The 21,184-nt window shown below is 37.9% G+C and overlaps 1 pseudogene; it reads left to right on the forward strand.

Annotated features, from left to right (window-relative positions):
• Nucleotides 1-1,699: 1,699 nt before the first annotated feature.
• The window catches only part of LOC149313892 (von Willebrand factor D and EGF domain-containing protein-like), a 349,914-nt pseudogene continuing 330,429 nt past the window's right edge, over nucleotides 1,700-21,184 (forward strand).

Raw genomic sequence — 21,184 nt, forward strand, 5'->3', positions numbered from 1 at the left:
ATTTTTGACAGTACAAATGAAAAACAATTCTCCTGCATAAATAACAGTTTCCAAAAAAGACCTAAATGTGTGTAGCAGGGAGAGAATAAATGAACAAAATCCTTGTAATCCGTGGAGGAAAAACTTAGAAAGTTCTCAGATTGAAAAAAAAATCAAAGATTTCCATCATATTTATCCACCTATGCAGACACACTCACACATTTCATACACACAAAAATCATTCTACCAAGATTTTATTAACATTTTGAAATCTTACTGATGAATTAAGACAGGCACTCTGTTTTCATAACCGAACAGCAATTCAAATGTTTAAAAGGGGGGGGGGGGGGAATTCTGACACTTTGTGAACTGGCAGTCACATAGCTCTTTTATAGACATTTGTTATGTGATTTTTGTTTAGATTTAATAGTGAGACAATTACCTCACTACTGACACTCGCATTACAAATAAATTAGGAACACTGATGGATGGATGTATTCCTAATGCCCTGCATATCTCACCATTTACATGTTTAAGAAGCATCAGTTTTTGTTCTGATTAAGAGCTGGCAATCCTCTTTTTTGAAAAAAAGTGAAAGTGGATTGTCAACATCAGGTAAAATGACAAGAATTACATTGCTCTGTGTGTGTTTGTGTGTGTGTGTACGCGCGCTTGTGTGTGAACCAGAGCAACTGGTCTGCAATGGATGAAGGAGTTGGAGTGGGAATGGGCTGTTTGCTGCCCTCCCTGGCCTGGGATGAGGCAGACAATAACCAATCATGCCATGGCAGCAATGCCATGGTGATGGGTTTCTGGTCAGAGGTAAAGGTTTGCCAACTACCCCCATTGCCCCACTGCACAGAAGAAATCAACCCGCCCACCCACCACTGATTTAGTATGATGCTTTATTGGTTGCTTAGGGGCCGGATAGGAATTTCCTCCCCTTTGCACAGGTTTTTCACTTACCCCATACTGTTTCCAAAGTATATGGAAAATTGGCTAGGGTGGTATCTGTTCATATCGAATGTGGCTTAAAAGTTGAATTATGATTACTTACTTTTGGCATAAATATTTGGATTATATTTTGGCAAGCACCTTGGACACCGTTTGGGTGGAAGGAACATTTCTGGAACCACCTCTTTAGGCCTTGCACCCTGGGGAGTGGCAGAATGAAATTGTCCTTAGGTCTGGTTTGAAAGTTAAACCCCATCTTTAATCTTCACGGATTGAGAAGGGGGCTTTCTGATGCGGGCCAGTCAGCAAATAACCCAGATTTTAGGTTGTTGGTGGGGGCTCAGGTATTATCGTCCTGATAAGATGCAGAGGTGGTCTGCAGTAAGGCACCAGATGAAGCTTCTCCCACACTTGGTTGTTGTTAGAGAAATTATTTGCAGTTCTGTTAAGAATTTAATAAATAGGTCAATAAATGGCCCTATTTTATCCCATCTTTGTTTCTGGTCTCATTATTCTGGGGTTGGGTAGCAAACAGCTGGCCTGTAGACTACATTCTTTGCTGATCAGGGTGTGGGCTTGTAACTGCATATGGGGTTGTGAGAAGGGAGATTCCTGTTAGAGAAGTAAAAACCAAAAATACAGTCAGTCCTGTAGGACAGAAAATTAAAGAAAAATAAAGTACTAAAGTGAGCTGGTGTCTCTTATTGCAAAGTTCACATCTTCTTTCTTTCTTTCTTTGTGAACTGCCAGTGTATGACTAATATAAATGTGGGACAGTATGCAGCAGCTTTTATGTCTCCTTGTGCATTTCTTTTTTATATCTACCTTGGCTTGGAGTTCCCTGATGCGTTTTTACAGTGGGGCAACAGAGGTAGTTAAGAATACCAAGTTTTAACATTTGGTCATCATTAGAGGGAGGGCTGGAGCTAAACTACAACAGAAATAAACTGGGATGGATAGTGGAGTTGCCTATAAGATGAAAACCTACATGATAGTTCAGTACATTATTGGAGGGTGGCAAACCATTATTATTATTAAGTAATTATATTTCTAAGTCACTTGAAAGTGTAATTAAAACATAATCTTGCAGATATTAAGGGATGCACGTCATTAGGATTCTGTTTCAATCAGATTCTCAATGTGTTTGCATGATCCTAAATCCAATTTGTTTTTGTGTAATTTTCTTCAAAAGTTTTTGGACTTGTCATAGAGAATAGATTGGTTTTATTTTGTTTTGTTTTTTGTTTGTTTTTTGAAAGCTTTTAAATAAAAAAAAAACATAATAGAAGGCTTTTAGAAGTATTCATATGAAAAACGAAGGAAAATATTGAATTTAATTACTTGGAAAATAAGAGATGACTTTACATAGGTTCCAAAATACAAAAACTTTATCTTATGCATGAAAGAATATGGCTGAATTAGCAGATCACTCAGATGTGGTTGAGTTAGCAGAATATGAATATTCAATTTTTCTAGAGGGAAAATATTTGTGTCTGTGTTCCTGTATGCATGTTGATAATGTTCATATTACATAATCCACATTACAAATAAATGGTATGACAGGCAGAAAAAGGACTCTGGTCACAAATCTCCTTCCTGCCAGAGATTGGTTTCACCAGGGGAGTAGCCACTTCTTGATCAATAGGGGAATCGAACCCCCTACCCCCCCCCTTCAATCCAACTGGCTGCTTACCAGTAAGTAGGATTTGGGGGGATTTCACAGCCCCTATGTATCCCCTAAACTATGTTTATGATAATAACTCAGAGTGGAGTACCCTAGCTGTAACAGACTACCACTTACAGGAATGGCCAAAGGTGAAATAAACAAAAAACTGATCTTTTCTACAGCAGAATGTCAAAATAGAACATTGTTAAAACCCTATGGATATCAAAGCAGACTTCCATGTGTGCATTCTTGCCTGGATGGGCAATTATGCTAGCACAATTCTTCACTGTTATTTAGCTGCTAATGCCATGCATATATAAACCTGTTCACTATTTGCTCATTGTAGAGATCAGGGGTTTAAGGATGAGATCAGAGGCCTAGTTTTTATCTCCAGTTTCTCTAAAACAGCTGTTTGGTATGATTACAGGGTGTTATATCTATCTGTAATTGAACAAACTGCTATGTGGAAACCAGCCTCCGCCTTGCACTGTAACTGAAAATAAGTTGCAAATGTTGGACTCTGAGCAAGCGATGGGCAGCCCTCATTAGGAATATACAAAGAAAGAATTATTTAAAGTATGCTTCATTTGAATATCAAAGGGTTACCTAGGAAAGTTTGCAGGGGTAAAAACAAGACAGCCTACCTTATCTCCTTGATCTTCAAACAGTGTCTAATTTCTAAACCCTTTTGAAGAGATGCCACTTTTAAGGGGTTAGTTATGGATAGAAATGATTTTGCATCAAGAAGAAATGATTTTTAATTCCTAAAGGCAACAGATTTCCAATGCAGGAGTTATAGCCAACAAAGGTAATATTAGTATTTACATCAAAATAGAAATGCACAATTTTTGTACTGTACAAATCACAGAACAGCTGAAAGTTATGGAAGAATTATGAGAGGTGATGGTCTTCCTCCTTTTTCTTGTTGCATGTTCTAGTCAAAAGAAATGGCTCAGAAGGAGTTCAGTGACAGACTGGGCTGTGACATTATGAAGATATTAACAAAAGCATATGCTGTTTGCTTTTATATGCTGTAGATAACAAATCTGCTAATTCCACAGTGGATAGGGCAAGAACAACAAAGTAGCTGTCTGAAGATGCCTCATTAAGGAGAGGAGAAAGTCTTAAAGGGCACAGGATAACTTTCTCTTTGTGATTTTCTTCAACGATATTTACAAGGCTAGATCAGTGGTGATTAAGAGAACTCTCATTATTTTTGCACTTTCATGTTAGCCTGAATAAGAAGAAATATGAAAGTGTTGCCAGCAGTGTTTGTAATGGCTTTCTGTAGTTATTACTCAAATTAAGCAATAGATGCAATAATAAAAGTGACTAGTAATTGAAATGTTACAGCAGTCAAATAACACAATGAACCAATATGTGCATATATGAACACTTAAATTTCTTTGGACAAATGTACAAGGAAACATTCCCAATTACCAAGACATGGAAAAAAACAGTAGAATCACTTGTTCTTTTCTCCCATTCTGAACTTTCTCTATCAACTGCATGGTTAGCTGCTCTGAGTCCCAGTTTTGTTGAAAGGGAGGGATATAAATATAATAATAATAATAAAAATAATAATAATAATAATAATAAGTATAATAATGGTTAAACACAATGTGTGGCACTGATGAATGCTGCCATCAGGTTTAACTCAGACTGTAATTGGAAGTGCATTAGAAGCTTCTTTCTCAGAATAATTTAATTTAATCTGAATTAAAACAGACAAGTTTTGATTTAAGTAGTCATGTTTCCATGGGTGAGTTGAAATGGTATATGGCAACCCCTCCACAGTAAGGAGATTAATAGTATGCCAGGGATATTAATACTATGTTTTGATGTGACAGTCTAATTTGGTGGTGCAACTACATTTGTGTGCTGCGTGGACAATGTCTGAACTTACATTATAGCCCTAGAGTGCATCTGCCTGCCTGTCAGTCTGTCATCTACTGTATCTATCTAGAGTGATCAGGGAAATCAAACTCCCACATTGCGATTCAGAATAATCTTACTTTTCTCTAAGACCTACAGTGTGCCCTCACCTTATGCAGGGGATCCTTTCTGGAATTCGCCCCTCCTGCATAAGGTAAATCTCCTGTATGATCAAACCCCATTGATTTGAATGGGACACATCCTCATAGTGCGTAGCATGGTGCATGCCACAGGTGCACACCCCATTCACCATATTAGGGCTCACTGTCCATGTGAACTCAAGTCCACATATCCTGAGCCCGCGTACAGCGCCAAGCACACTGTATTTGTTAGATTTTGTACAAAAGACCTGGAAACAACAAATGCCAGAAACACACCTTTCTCTTCCTTCATATTTCAGGAATTCATTTGTACAATGAAATCAGTCTATTGTGATTTGTAAGGTTTCGCATTTGTTTCATAGTTTATGGTCTAGTTTTCAATCCAAATTTGACTTTTTAGTATTTTAATGGAGAATGGCTCAGTTAGAGATATTTATTTGTTTTGTTACTTTCTAAAATAAAGTATTGGAAATGATCACAATCCTGTTAATCTTATGAACAAATATTTACAGCTTTTATAGTGCATGTGTATCAATCATGGCAAAATGAAAGAAAACAAATATTGTCAGTCAGATCTGATAATTATGCCTTTTGGGTGTTTCAGAAAAAGTTTCTTTACTTAAAAAAAATCACAAGAATTTGAAATATTTTCTTTTGTGAAGCCTTTCCAGCTTATTGTGATTCCAGCTTATTGTGATACTGCAACAGGTTTCTTCACAGGTTATATACAGCTCCTTGACAGAACCAAGCAAACCAAACCAAAACCAAAGTCTGGCAGCAAGATTTCTTTCAGGCTGTGGGAAGAGAAGTTCTAGATGCTGGGCTATCCTTAATGTTATGATGAACATTCAGATGATTGAGAGAGACAGAGAGAGAACCCCTTTTTCAACATAACTGATCATGCTTCCTTGACCATGGCAGGAAAGGAGTGCCTAGTCCCTTTTCCTCTGTCATCACTTTTTTCACGTGGAAAGTGATATATCTGAATGATGGGCCTCTAGTCACAGAAGTTCATGTTCTGAGCAAGAACCCAGGAAAAGCCTATATTTGAACTTTTCATCTTCAGACATGTCCATGTCTACATGAGCAATGTAACAATAGCAGATGTGGGAATAGGAACTCCCCTGCTGTTGGGTTCAAGACAGCATGATGAGCAAAGTCTGAACAGGACTATGAATAAAATACACCAATGTTACCCACAGAGTTTTTGATGTTGTTGTTCTTTGATCAGCAAAGCTTAGAGCTTAATCACACTAGCCGAGATTCAATGTGAAAATGGGATTGAAATGAGAGTTAAATTAAATTCGAATTTAAACAGAACTCACAAATTTGGGAAGTTTATCACACTGAATTGCTGCTAAAATGAAATGACGCATTATTTTACGTTAACAGTGATGTTGTGTGATAAACTTCGGGCATCTCTGGGTTTTCTCTAATTTAATTCTTTGTAAAGCCAGCATGAAGGGATAACTCATTAAAGCTTTGGAGGTAGTGCATGTTTCTCACATCCACATGTTAGGGCTGGTATGTCTGGTCTGACAATTGGGTCACACAAGAAACACTGCATCATTTTCAAGGAATCATCTCTCCCCTTATAGCTTTATTTGTTGATGGACTTTTTTTTAAAAAAAAAATTCTGAATACCACCCAAACATGACAAAAGATTTTCAACAGTAAGGAATGTGTTGTGATGAGTGAGTGGTTCTGACTAGAAAAACAGTTATTAGTCTTCTACATTAGAGGCTACACTTCGTAATGTTACGATGACATAGCCACATTTCTCACATGATATGCAACTCTTCTAATGAATTGTGACCATGCGTAGCCCTGCAATTTGCATGGTGTCTTGTTGTACAATGGGAGGCCTTGCTGTGCAACAGGGTACTGTGTGAGATGTCCTGATATGCAATGGGGTCTCCATTGTGCACCTAGACCCATGACATAATAATGCCCATTGTACAATATGACTGATTGTGCAATGGGAGTCATAACACTACCATGGTACTGCTTACACAATGGTCCTGAACATTTTGTTGTCTCTCTGCTCTCCTTCTGAGAATATGGACAATTCAACTTGACATGACCACAAATCAGTTTACGATGGTATAACTACCTAACAAGATGCCAGCCTAAGTGTTGTTTTGTTTTGTTAAGCATTATTGATTATGTAATATCAGAGATCTAGTAATATTATTCTAAGCAATAAGCAATGTTTCTGTCTATCTTTTAGTGTGTGTGTGTTTGAAAGTATTCACTGCTGCTGTAGCAACAGCAATAGCAAGTACATTTCTGTACTGCTTATCAGTGCACTTAAATGCTCCCTAAGTGGTTTTCAATGTGTAAGCTGATTACCTCCAACAAGCTGGGTACTCATTTTAGCGACCTCAGAAGGATGCCAGGCTGAGTTGACCCTGAACCCCTGGCTGGTATTGAATTCAGAACCTTGTGGTTTGTGAATGAGAGGCTGCAGTACAGGCATTTAATCACAGCACCACCAGGGCTCAAATGGTACACTTGAAGAGATTAACATGCTACTGCATTTTCAGATGAGATTTGTTCAGAGGAGGCTTATTCTCATTCACATTTTTCTTTACTTTTTTGACACAACTCTCTTTGACTGATTCCTGCTACCTTGATATGTTTTACTACAGCACCCAGACTCCCCCAACCAGGGGCTGGGGCCCAAAATAGATGGGCCAAATAAAGCGGCTTCCAGCTGGATGCAGCAACCGGCAGACCGCCCGTTTTGGGTGGTCTGTAACGCGTCTAAATTTTTATTGATGCAGCCTAAAATCGCATTGGCCTTTTTAGCTGCCGCATGTTTAACTTGTGGAAGCTATTGTCTGAAATAACCTTTGTAAGCTCTGTAATGGCCATTACAAAATGGAACAGGTAGTGTGTGGGGAGAACTATTTCTTGATGTACACAAACCCAGTACCTCTTTGATATTCAGACCATTATTTTCTGGCCGTAATGGTCCTTGATGTATATGTGTCAGTGGGCTGCCAGCAGTATCTCATTTGTTAAATGTTATTAATTGTGTACTATCAGAGATTTACTGATACAGTTTTACACAATGGGTAATGTGTGTGTGTTTGAAAATATTCGCTGCTGATCTGAAGAGATTTGCATGCTGCTGCACTTTCCTATAAAATTTATTTAGTGGAGGCCTATTCTCATTCACACTTTTTCTTTTCTTTTTTGAAACAACTCTCTTGGATTAGTCTGATTCTTGTTTTTTGATTGCTGTATTCATGGCTCCACAACATCTTCTGAAAACCAAAGGAACTTTTCTCAAAATGGTAGAAACAAAATTGATTGCCTAATATAGTATAAACAGAATTGCAAAAAGGCTTTTCCTTGAGTTGATTTTGTACTTATTCATTGATTGACTGCTCAGCATATTCAGTGTTTGCGTTTGCTACAGAGAACAGTGCCTGTGGGTTGGACAGCAATTTACCTGTAGGCTTCTTTGAATGCATCTTCCATGCTGACAGGTGCATTTATATCTTGATAGCTTCTTGACAGCTTGGTTTGTTGGCAATCCCAATAAATGATCCCACAGGTACTATTGTTAACACCCCATCAATTCAGTGACTCTTAAATTCAAACTCTCCTTCTTATGAACTAGCAAACACCCTCAACAGGAGTAGAGCATCATTTATATCTTGCAATAGATTCTTATTTGCTTTAGATCCTAGTACATGGACTTTGAAATGATGGACTGTACCCTATGTTTTGCATACCATATTTGGATGTTCACAGGGCTTGTTTGTCATTTGATACCGAAAACACTGCAATAACTATCAAGTGTGAAATTGAATGAGTCATAGTCATAGCACCACAGATATAACTTTCACAGTGCCATGATGCAGTTGGAATGATCCTCCCCTCCCCCCCAAATCAGTTCAAACATTCAGCTGGTACTCATCAGGAAACTTTCATCCATTCATGGATAAATGAAGTTGCTATGTTTAATCACTAGTCACATAATTACTGACACATTAAAGTTCTTATCAGAATTGTTAATTCTCACCCGTCTAGTAGCTATTCCCAGTATGGAGAGTATTGTGTCATACTTGCCTATTGTGTAGCTGTCAAAGATGAAGATCATGTAAAAAAGAAAATAAATGTCACTCTCATTTTAGTATCATAAATATAGCTAGATACAAAGGGATCCAAAGCCAGCCAGCTAAGCTTTAAGGCTCTTTTACTAGAAGGCTGAATTTGTTAGTTTCACTTTCCCCAGATTGAACAGTACTTTTTTTGTTAAAAAAAGGAGGAGGAGGAGAAGCTCTTTTTATATCTCTCTCTCTCTTTCTCTCTCTCTCTCTGTCTCTTTGTGTGTGTGTGTGTGTGTGTGTGTGTGTGTGTGTAGATAAAGAATTTGGTTCTTGACAAAATAAAAATTAATGATGTTCTCAACCACATCTCTGGTCCATGGGGCAAATTTGGTCTGGTAGGCCAGCCCATACTTCAGGATATAAGTAAGAGATCCCTTCCCTTCCCTGAAGCCCAACCCTCAAGAAGATGAAAAAGTGCAGGAAATTGACTGATATGGAGATTTAATGCCACAGATTAATTGCTTTACTCCTCCTTCAACTTTACAAAATGCAGGGGGGAAGAGGGAAGCAAATCCAGCTGTACAATGAGCCAGTGTCCAGATTTCCAGTCAGCACTCAGATGCCTCCGTGAAGAGACAGACCCACTTCACTCCTCCATTGCCTTCTCTGTGTAGCTAAAACAAACAAACACAAACAAACAAACAAACAAACAAACAGGGATGCCAGTGAAGCACCCAGCTGTGCTTTAAGGTACTGGCTGAGTCTCAAGATCAAGACACATTTAGGTCTTCAGAGTGTCTGTTTGCATTGTACCTTGCCCACTTTCCCCACATGGTGAAACTGAAGGAAGAGTAGGCTGTGCCCACTGAAGAGCCTTGCTGAAGAAAGCACTTGTTTCTGTCAGTGTTTTCACTGATTATCCAATTATGTCAGAAAATAGAATCCTGCCCTGACTTCAGGGGCTGATTCACTATCATCTGGCCCACTGAAAGGCTCAGGGTTCTTTGCAAATACTTTCTTGGGGAAGCATCCAGAAAGGTCTCATACTAATTCACCTTGAAAACACTGCCATGTAGAAAATTGTTCTCAATAAGGAAGACTTTTATATCATATGCAGTATGCATATTTATTATTTAATATACAGGTACTCCATCTATATTTATTTAGTGGTGGTGGATCTCATTTTGTTAAATGTGATTTACTTTAAGGTAGGGATATAATTCTTCACATTTCTTCTCAAAGGAAGCAATGAGTAATTTCAGCAATTTTTTTCCCACTACAAAAAAAAGTCTTCAAAAATCGGGCAGTTGTTGAAGACTATGCACAATTCAAGACTTATTATGTACACAATTTGCACATGGCTGTTTTGTACAGAAAGCAAAACAAACAGCTTCATTTATATACCACTTCATACTGAACTAATAGTGTCTACGTGGTTTATAACTGTAAGCTAATTGCCCCCAACAAGCTGGGTACTCATTTTAGCAACCTCAGAAGGATGCAAGCCTGAGTCGAGCTTGAGCCCTTTCACTGGTATTGAATTCACAACCTTATGGTTTTGAGTGAGTGGCTACAGTACATGCATTTATCCACTGCACCACCAGGGCTCCTTTTCTGTGTGGAAAATCATATTTCAATGCAGAAATATTAATTCCTGTGCAGAAAATGCTGTTTACTCCACAGAAAATGCTGGTTTTCTGTGAAAAATTAACCATGTTTAAATTTTGCTCAGAATCAGTCCCAAACTGTGAATATTCTCACCAGTCAAAGATTCTTTTCATCAGGGTTTCTCAACATTTGAAAAACACGTTGTAACAATTTTTGAATATTTTTGAATATTCTTCCCATTCCTACTCCATGGTGAGTATATATAGGATTGTGTTGTTCAACTGCCATACATATATTATTCCTAACATTTCCTTATTTAAAACATAACAAGATATTATTTAAAAATAGTACTTTTCTTTTTTCAAATTTTATTAATAATTATATATAATAACAAGATACAACATCTTAACAAAAACAAATACAAAACAGACAACCATATAGTACAATACAAAACATACAATACACTATGATACAAAACATAAAAATATTAAAAAGCTTACTCATTATTATTACATTCTTTTGATAAGAATGTTACACATTCTTTACATAATTTGATAAAGAAAGTAGAAAAATACTATTTTTCATATTTATATATTCATTTCTTGCATCATATGTATCCCCATGTTATATGAATAATGAAGATTAAACATTTGTGTTGCTATTAATAATGAAACTAACAAGAAGCAAGACAAGGTTTCTATGGATACATAATGGAATTAGGTGGTCTTAGTATATTTAATGAAAAATATAATCAAATAAAATGAAAATAAAAAATAGAATAAATATGAAATTATTGTAGCACTCCAGTAGCTTCACTGACTTGCTAGATCATCGCTCAAGGGTATGAAACCCGCTCATCCAGATATTTTATATGCCGACAAGGATACATGCAAATATAAGACCAGTTCATATGGTAATGTTTTTGTTTTTAAGGAATTATCTTGCCCCTGAAAAACATTGTTTGCTGAAAAGACTGCTTCTTCGGTTCCTCACACATGAAAGGAACGTTAAATGTGGAATATGTGATAATGACATTACACGAAATAGTGTGACTATTGATTTTCTAGAAACCTTTACAAATTTGTTCCAGAGGCATCCATAAACATTTCAATTACTGTAGAATTTACTTTCCGATCTTGTCACAATAATTTGTTACACTGTGTAGCATAATTTAAACATGTTTACTCAGAGGTAATAATAATAATAATAATAATAATAATAATAATAATAATAATAAGTAGGACTTAGTACCTAAGACAGCAGCTTTAATGTTCTGTAATGTCTTAAAACAGGAAAGAAATGATCTCCTAATAATGACAGTCCAGCAGTTTATGTAACTAGTAGGGAAGTGCAGACTGTTGACAAGCTTTGACTTCACCCATATGAGCCTTATAATAATTACAGACTGGGTACACAATTTGTTGTCCTCCAGATGATATTCAACTGCATTTCTGATTAGCCCTCACAACTGACTATATTACCTAGCGAAGATGGAAGTTGCAAGCTTGCAGTCAAAAATCTGGGCATGGGGGGCACAGTTGGTCACTCAGTCTTTATTTAACAGCTGCCATATAGCAGTCACCATTTTCCTTTACTGGTATTAGCAACTATCATTTCAGAACTATGACATGTCCTGATACTTGATCATAGTATGTCAGCAATCCTTTGCTGGTGGTGTTTTCTCTAAGAATATATACCCCAGTCTAAAAACTCCCCCAGTACTTTCCTGTATATTCTATATTGGCTCTTTAAGTGGTTAAGGTACTGTTCCATACTGTCCATGTCTTATGAGTTCATTTATATAATAGCTGAAACAGTGCAAGTTGTCCCACTGCCTAAGACATGAGGACATGTGCCATTGTTGCTGTTTCCCCCTTCTCAATGGCTAACTATGAAGTGAAATCAATGGTGCACTTCATAGAGTGGTATATTTGAGTGAGGGGGGGGGGCTTCAGTGGAGAGGTGTGTCTGCTGGTTGGCTGCTTCAGCATTTATCACAGAAGGAAAGTGTCAAATGTGTCTCTCTGAAATGCTTGTTTCCCTGATGCAATGACATAGATGCACTGAAAACCACACATTAAAAGCAAAACACAACCAGACAGCTTCAGGAGGAGCTAGCATTAACTGCCATATTGGGAAGAAATCAGATTCTACCTTCTGGCCAAATACAGCTGGCTTCTTAAGGATTCTTAAACTTGTGATCCTTAGTGTATTTGCCATACATTTACAAATGCCATGTTTCCATTTGAGAACCAAAATGAACAGTGAGTAGAAATAAACAGAAGACTATATAAATAAATATCAACCCCTCTGTTTTACCAGCTGCCAATGGTGACCTACTCTGTAGATTTCTTTGGACACAGTGGAACCCCCCACCTCAATGCCTTCAGAAACCATGGCAACTGAAATCTCCATCTTGCACTTCCCCAGCAAGTGGTGCACAGATTACTGCCTCTGATGCTAGAGGTAACATAAAACCACCATGACTAGTAGCTTTTCATGGTCCCATTCTCCATGAATTTATCCCTTTTTTAAGATCATCCAGCTTCATAACTATATCTTGTGACTATTGACTTCAAATTTTAATGATGTGATGTGTGACAAAGTTCTTTCTTTTCTCTGTTCTAAATCTCCCTTCATTTACTTTCAGTGCATGATCCCAGACTGGGGGATCATAAACAGGGGGAAGGGCTGTTAAATCTTTCCCATATCTGTTTTCTACATACCATGCATAATTTTGTATACTTCTTTCATGTATCTTCCTAACTTCTCTTCAGTCTGAGCCAAGCAGCCCCGGACATTTGGAAACATGCATTTACTGACAGTTTGGAAGAACTTTAAATATCACAGAGCAATCTTTAGTAAGAAAGAATCTCTCTTTAAAAGAGCCATGTTAATTATTTTTCATCAGGACATTCTCATCTATCTGTATGTTTAACAACTTTATTCTTAGTAGTCTTTTTTCACTAGTTTCCCTAGGTCAGATATTTAGCTGGGCAATCCATGGTTTCTTGTATTGCCCCTAGATTTCTTTTTAAAATTTGGAATTACATTGGTCACTCACCAGTCCTCTGGTACAAGTCTGACCATACGTAAACTACTACTTGGAAGATCAACAGTTATCTGGGAAATCTTTTAAAAGCCCTGGATAGATATCAACTAAATTGTTACTTGTTTCTCTGTAAATTATCAAAAGGGCCTCCTGCCTTTGCTGCTGTCTATTATTTGCTTGACCCCCTCACTCTCCCCCTTGGAAACATTAGTTCAGACATGGATACTTCCTCTGTATTTTTACCAGCATCTCTGCAGTTTCTTTATCCTCTGGTAGAAGTACTTTAATTTCATTCTGATCCTAACAAAAATATATTTACCCTCCTAGCTAGCTTCATATTCCAAATATATTTTTAAAAATCTGTTGTTGGTAATTATCATATTCTTTCTTGTCATGTTATCACACATAATCATCACATTCTTCCTTGGCAAGCTGTAATTCCCTTCTATACAAAGTGAGATGCTCTGTATCTTTAAAAGCTAATTTCAGTATATAGCTGTTTTGAAGATCCACAGGCTTTAGTTTCATCCATTCATATCCTATCATAATATTCATTTTGAATTAGCATTTCTTGCTTATGTTTTCTTATTATGCATGTCCTTCGTATGAGTATGTGGGCACTTTAATTCATTGACACTTTAAACAGTACTACAGTATTCATCTTTTGTTTAAAACACTTTCATTCTCTGCAGGAGGGCAAGTCTCCACACATGTTCAACAATTCCTTATATATTTCCTCCAAACTTCTTAAATGTTTTGTGTGCAGTGTATTTTTTAAAAAAGGTTCTAGGTAGAAAAATGTTTTGCATCTTACAAAGGTCACTTCTTGTTTATTCCAGTTATATTTGCATAACATGTCTCTCGCTCTCCCCCCCCCCCCCCCCAAGAGTGAGCTTGGATCTATGGAGAGATTTCCATGACCATCATCAAGTTTAGCACCAGTCATCTTTGGTATAAAATACTTGTTAAGAAATTATTTGGTTCTAATGAGAAATCATCATGAAGTAAGACATTTGCTATTCTAAGACTGTTACTGCAATCCCTAAAATTAACAGTCCTGTCAAAACTGATGTCAGTTATGGGGTTGTTGTGGACTATTCTTTCAAGCACAGAAGGTGTTTTGTGTCAACATGTACATGTCCAAGCAATTTTCTTCATTTACTTCCTGAAACACCTTTTCACGTTTATATATTCAACATAGTTTTATATTGGTTTTACACGGTTTTACTCCACAAACCACAAATTATGTTCTGATACCCACAATTGGGTTTCTTAATTATCTTTTTTTAAAAAGTCTGAAAAACCCAACTCTGAATCCACAATTCATCTGTATCTGTGTTTTGCATTTTTTATATTTTTCAGTACCATAAAAGTGTAGTTGTGTTTTTAGTGTAGTTATGGGTTTTGACAATTCTCTTGAACCATATGGCTTCTGTATGAATCCAAACTTCTGGTGACTCTGTAAGGTTATTTGCTGCACTGTATGCTATTTTTATGTTAGGGGCAATTGACTGCAGAAAGCATGCTAGATTCCCAAACATCCAAGTCGCATAGTGCCTCTGGCATTGCCTTTGTCTGCTCCTTGGTCAATGCAGTTCACTCTTGAAACCTTGCAACCTGGTGATGTGGTAATGTATGTATAGCACTGGTTAAATCACGAATGTTGTGCACTAGCACCATGACATCATGCTGGAGAAAAACATGTTAGGCAGGATAAGGGAATTTTTTTTAAATGTGTGATGTAACCAACATTTTGAAATAAAGGGAGCTGACAACCTGAACTCTGGGGCCTTTGTTCCCCCCCCCCCCCCCAAATACCGGACCATGGACAGATTGTGACCAAAATCGGAAGTGAGGGTGGGATCTTCAAAGAAATTAAGATTTCTGGCAATTCCAGATTTGTTCTAAGAATTAGGCCACTAAACAGCACCTCACATATACCTGAAAATAATGCCACCTGAATGTTCTTTAAAAGACTTTGGTCTCTAAAAGGAGATCTTGCTTCCCAAAAAACATGCCATTAAAATGCTCCAGCAATTGAAGCCAGATCAAAAGATCATCTCTCATTCCCCTGGACAACTGGTCTTGTAGTGTAGCCTCCTAAATAATTTCACTGTGCTGCATCAATGATGAAATGTTATTGGGACAGAGATTTTTGTGAGGTTTTCGGGCTATGTGGCCATGTACTAGAAGAGTTTATTCCTGATGTTTCACCAGCATCTGTGGCTGGCATCTTCAGAGAATGCTGGTATAGAAGAGAGCTGGATATGTATTATTGTGACAGAATTATTTTCCTGTTTGTTTTTTTTAGTTGCATTGCTTGCATTTTTCTCATTCATGGAATTCTCATCTCTACCTCTCTGTTTCTGTTTGCCTGCCTGTTTCTCTCTCACTCTCTGTGGAAGATGTAGGGATCAGGAAAACAATAATAGTCAGAATTCTGTTGGGGAGATACAAATGCCTAACTGGGAGCTATGCCTTTGTAACTGTGTGGTATTCACACCTAGTGACCATGAAAGTCACGCAATCATTAGTTACCAGGAAGCAGCCACTGTGATTGATATGGGTCCATTCCCCTATCACTCAGGAAGCAACTAACTGATATTTACATACACACACACTCTCTCTCACACACACACGCACATCATATGTGATTTCCAATTCCTTCCTATTGCACTGAAGACTGTTTACTGGAGGTAATGAGAACATCAGTCAGTTGCTTCCCAAGTGACGGGATGGGAACAGAATCCTATCCATCACAGTGCTTCCCAGGAAGTGGCAACTGGGGAAAATTAGGCTGGGAGTCACTACTTAGCCATGCAATCATGGTGGTTACACACTTGCAACTTCCCAATAGGATTTGGCCATTTCCTGCACACTATGACGTGGTGTGAAAGTCCTATTCACATACTTTGTGCATGGAAAAGGAAAGAATGATTATTGGGCCATGAGTCAGGTTTGATGAAAATCACATGGGTATGTACAGGGGAACTGCTGCTCCCATGCCATCACAGATAGAGAGTGTTTGTGGATTTTCAGTGTGTCTAATAAATTCAGCAGGGAGATTATCACACGGAGGAGGCAAATGTCCTTCTTCCATCATTAAATCATCTCATTTGTGTAACTGAGGGGAAGATTATCACACCCCGTGCTCTTCTTTGGTCTATAATCAGTAATGGACCCATCATTTGTATTAACAGGAGTTTCTATTAATGCCAAATGACACATCCATTACTGTTTCCAGACGGAAGAAGAATGGGATAAGCATGTGGAGATGTGATCATCTTTCCCCCGATCATAAAAATGAGCCAATTTAATGATGGAAGAAAGACACCTGCCTTCCATGTGATAATCTCCAAGGAGAGGTAGTTTGTCCAGTAGCCATGTATAGCTATTGGGAATCTGATGTCCTCTTCCTTCCACTTGGTCCATCGACTTCTATTGCCAATAGCCAACTTCACTCCAGCAGCAGCAGTGCTTAAAAGAAATTGAGATCAGAATTGGTGCAGTTTTCACCACAGATTTAGGCAGCTTGGAACTTTAACATCTAACTCACAGCCTATTATCCTGCATCACTGCCTTGCAATGCTGTTGCATAATCCCCAAAGTAATTAATTCCTGATGACTCTCCTCATTTCCAGCATGGTTAGTTAGCTTACATTAGCATGTATGCATGGACCATTTCTTTAATTCCCTCTATTTATAGCGTCTAAGATAAATTGCAAGATTGCATTCACCTGTCACTCTGAAACCACATGGCACTGCAATAATGAGTCAGCTGAATGGCTAGGATTGGTCTGTCAGTCTCAAGTGCCTAAACATATTCTATATATTCTATGTGGGTAGTGCAATCCTAACACAAACATGCACCAACTGTAGGGGATTAGGATTAAACTCAAGCCTCTTCTTCCAGCAGAAATCTCCCTTTTCTGCCAGCTGCTCTCAGAAATCTGACAACAGAGTGATCTGCCTGCAGAATTGTTTGCATCTGGCTATAATCTACCAACAACAAAGCCAGAAAAGCAGAGGCATGATGGGTGATATATGGGAGGAGCTGAATTCAAAATCTCTTTCAGCCCAAGGATATAGCAGCAATGCTAACATAAAGTTAGTCTAGGGTGAGAATAATACTAATCAAACAGGCATGGTTCCACACCGCTATCTGACTGAGCAACAGAGGAGATGATCACACTGCTTTTTTTCTTATCTGGGCATGGGCTGAGACCAGGCTAGGACCATGTGTTATCACATAGCTCTGTGCCCAGACCATTACCATCCCCTATCTGATTGGAACTCTCCCATTACTTTGCTAAGAATGGAAAAGAAGCGTTTTTAGCTAAGTACAGAAGTCCCAATCTGGCATGGGATGGTAATGATCTGGGCATGGAACTGTGTGATAACACACGGTTCCAGTCCACTCTCAGCCCTTGCCCAGATTGAGAAAGGACAGCCAGTACACATTTTCTACAAGGCTTGTAATACAAAGCCACTCATAGATATTTATGAACAACATCCTGCTTCTCTCTTCTTATTTATCTGAAATACTTTCCTTATTCACTACTTCAAAGTAACACAGTATTTTGCACAGACATATATGTAACTGTCCCTATAATATTTTAGGGCAGAGAATCCTGCCTGTCCAACCACAGATTCTATTAAGATAAAGCAGTCAAACTGTGAACAGTCCAGCATTACCACTCTTAGAAAAGGACAATTCAGTATGAGCACATTTTGTGGCAGGTTTTGTTGGCACCCTGCAAGCCTGATCTATGCATTTCATAGATCATACAAGTAATGGATTTGACACCTCATTCAGTTTTGCCTCATTGGCCAAACGATATGTGCAAATGATTAATGCTGTGCTAGGACAACTGAATTAAAAGCAACCAAATAGTTCCAGGGTTTATGGGGGCTGATACTAATATCACATGAAGAGCTTGAGTTTATATTGTTACTTATTATTCATTATCTGATGGTATTTGGGGTACTTTTGAAATTATTTTTAAATTTTACTTTAGAATATCACAAAACTCCGTTCCTCCCCATGCAAATGACTCCTCCTCCTTGGAATAACATACATTTTTCAAACATAATGATATGATCATTTATTACATTTATTTTTTTTCATCAAAAGAGCATTATTATGCCCACAATAATCTCACAAAATAATATATTATGGGTAATGCCATTATTGTAAGTGTTTTTTTCCAAGTTATGCTTCTGTCTACAACTGTGCTGCCCTCATTCAGCCTTTCTGATGGTACAGGAAAAACAGCAAAATATTAGTGAAACATGTGTAGGATCCTTAAGCCATTTTTGAGGCACACTACCATAGAGCAAGAAAAAATCTAGGAAATATTTTAAAATGATTGAAAACCATATATTTTTAATATTGAGAAACCCTAATGAGAAGAATTCTGGACTGTTGTGAATCTTTGCAGTTTGGGACATGTTCCGTACAGAATTTGTGCGTGGTTGTTTTGAGCTGGAAACAGCATTTTCTGTATGGAAAATAATGTTTCTATATAAGAAATAATATTCTATGCAGGAAAAGCTGTTTCCTGGACAGAAAAAGCTATACAGGCAGCTCTCCATATCCACAGATGTTTTATTCATGGATTAAAGAATCACGTTTTCAAAGTATTTTAAAAATATATACATTTAAAAAAACAAGCCTTGATTGTGCCATTTTATGCAAGGAACAACATCTTACTGTGCCATTGTATTTAATGGGACTTGAATATTGACAGATTTTAGTATCCACAGGGGAGGGTTGGGGATAGGGGGTCCTAGAAGCAATCCTCAGCGGATAGCAAGGACCACTGTAAATGGGAACTTATAAAACACAAAATACACCTATGGTTGATTAGTTTACAAAACAGGATTTTATAGTCAGGAAACTGCATTTTCACAGCACAGAATTTCTGTGCAGAAATATTACTTTGTTACTAGAAAATGCTTTTTTTATGTGCAAAACAACCAAGTGTGAATTTTGCACAGAAAATGTCCTTAATTGCAAACAGGCTTCAAAAGTTGTGGTTTTCACATACTTTCTTGCAATTGGAAGGAAATTACCCATTACTTCTTTTGAGAAGAAATTTTGTGAACAATTGCACCCTCATGAGAATACAACTCATGCAATCAAGCCTTTAGGTACTTCAAAAGACACCTAATCCCACAGAACAAGAGTCATTTCTCTTCCCTAACCATAATTTAACACCAAAGCAGAATGTATTGATATTCTCGATCTGCATTTAATCACGACAAATCATCAGTATGAGAACATTATCACATTGCCCTGAGGGTACTTAGAGATAAATTAACTCGATATTTTCATGGGTTAATTTCTAATCTTTCTAATACTGTGGAGAAGAATAATGCTTGCGTGTTCTCTCTCTCTCTCTCTCTCTCTCTCTCTCTCTCTCTCTCTCTCTCTCTCTCTCTCTGCTCAACGGCTGGCTTGCTGTGTTCTGGACAGAGGTGGCTGCTACCCGGGTCTGTATGAGTACTCTTCAGTAAGGCCAAAGGATAGTTTAGGTGTTGAACTCTGGAGACCAGGGTTTGAATCCTGGCTCATCCATGTAAACCCACTGGGTGATCTTGGGCAAAGTCACACACTCTCAGCCTCAGATAATGGCTATGGCAAAACCCCTCTGAAGAAACTTGGCAAGAAAACCCCATGATAGGGTTGCTTTGGGGTTGCCATTGGTCAGAGATGACCTGATGGCATAAAACAACAACAAAAGCAAGAGCAAAGTGTTTGGGACCCTGGACTACTTCCAAGAACAGCTTCCCCTCCCTTTCTGCACCTGTGCAAGGAACCCTGTTGACTTTGCATTGCATGGATCAGGGTTGGTGGTGCTTCTGGAGTTGGAGGAGCCCAGTATGGGAGTAAAACCAGTTTTTGTCAAGTCTGATGGTATAAACAGCTCTGGGCATATACAGTTAAGCACCACACAGTTACTGCATCTTTGGGCTGCATTATTGATTTGAATGATCTGTAAAAGAAAATGCCCATGTATCCTGTCTCCTTCACTAAAATGAATAAGAATCATTTTATTTGTTAATCATGGATTTTAATGCTACCAACAAAGTTCACTATGAATAGATGTAGAATAAGCCTGCCTATCTCACCATGTCCCAGCAAACCATATGGAGCCATTCAGCACTGCATGGAAGATAGCGCATTACATTCAGAGCATTTCCTGTTTTGGCTACCTTTCTGGAATAGCCCAGATCAGTGGATTGTCAACCCCGAGGCTCACATGTTGCACCAGTGTGAAGATGTTCCATGCATGAGATGAGCTTGTCTAGCATTTTCCCCTCAAATCTGTTGACATGAATGTTCAGGGTTTTTTTTAAATACACCCTCTAATGCCTCTTTTATTGACTCATATAAAATGTTGTTTTAATAAACCCAACAGGAAGGAATTAGGAATACACTTGGGGCAAATGTAATATATCATTCCATAAATTATACTCTTCTTGAATCCTCAGAGTTTTCCCAGGAAATATTTGTCTGACGTTCCTGCTTGCACCAGCTAGAAAATTAAAATTCGCAGACTGAAATGTATTCAACAGCAGATGTTCTAATAATTATTGTTGAACCAAAAGTGCTAAATAGTTCCCCATTTCCTTGGGCAAATATTTCATATCATTATGCCAATTTACAACATTTCCTAATGAGTCTGAGATGCAACACCCAAAGCATCTCATTTATTATTGTTTTAGTACTAGATAATTCTTATCTTTTATGAGGCACAATCTGAGACAGAACCAGTCCGAACTGGAACAGATATGGAAGGACAAACTAAGGTGAGAGGAA

The sequence above is a fragment of the Sceloporus occidentalis genome, unplaced genomic scaffold (genome assembly GCF_023333645.1).
Source record: "Sceloporus occidentalis isolate IW3139 unplaced genomic scaffold, rSceOcc1.0.p SCAF_4, whole genome shotgun sequence".
NCBI classification, from domain to species: domain Eukaryota; kingdom Metazoa; phylum Chordata; class Lepidosauria; order Squamata; family Phrynosomatidae; genus Sceloporus; species Sceloporus occidentalis.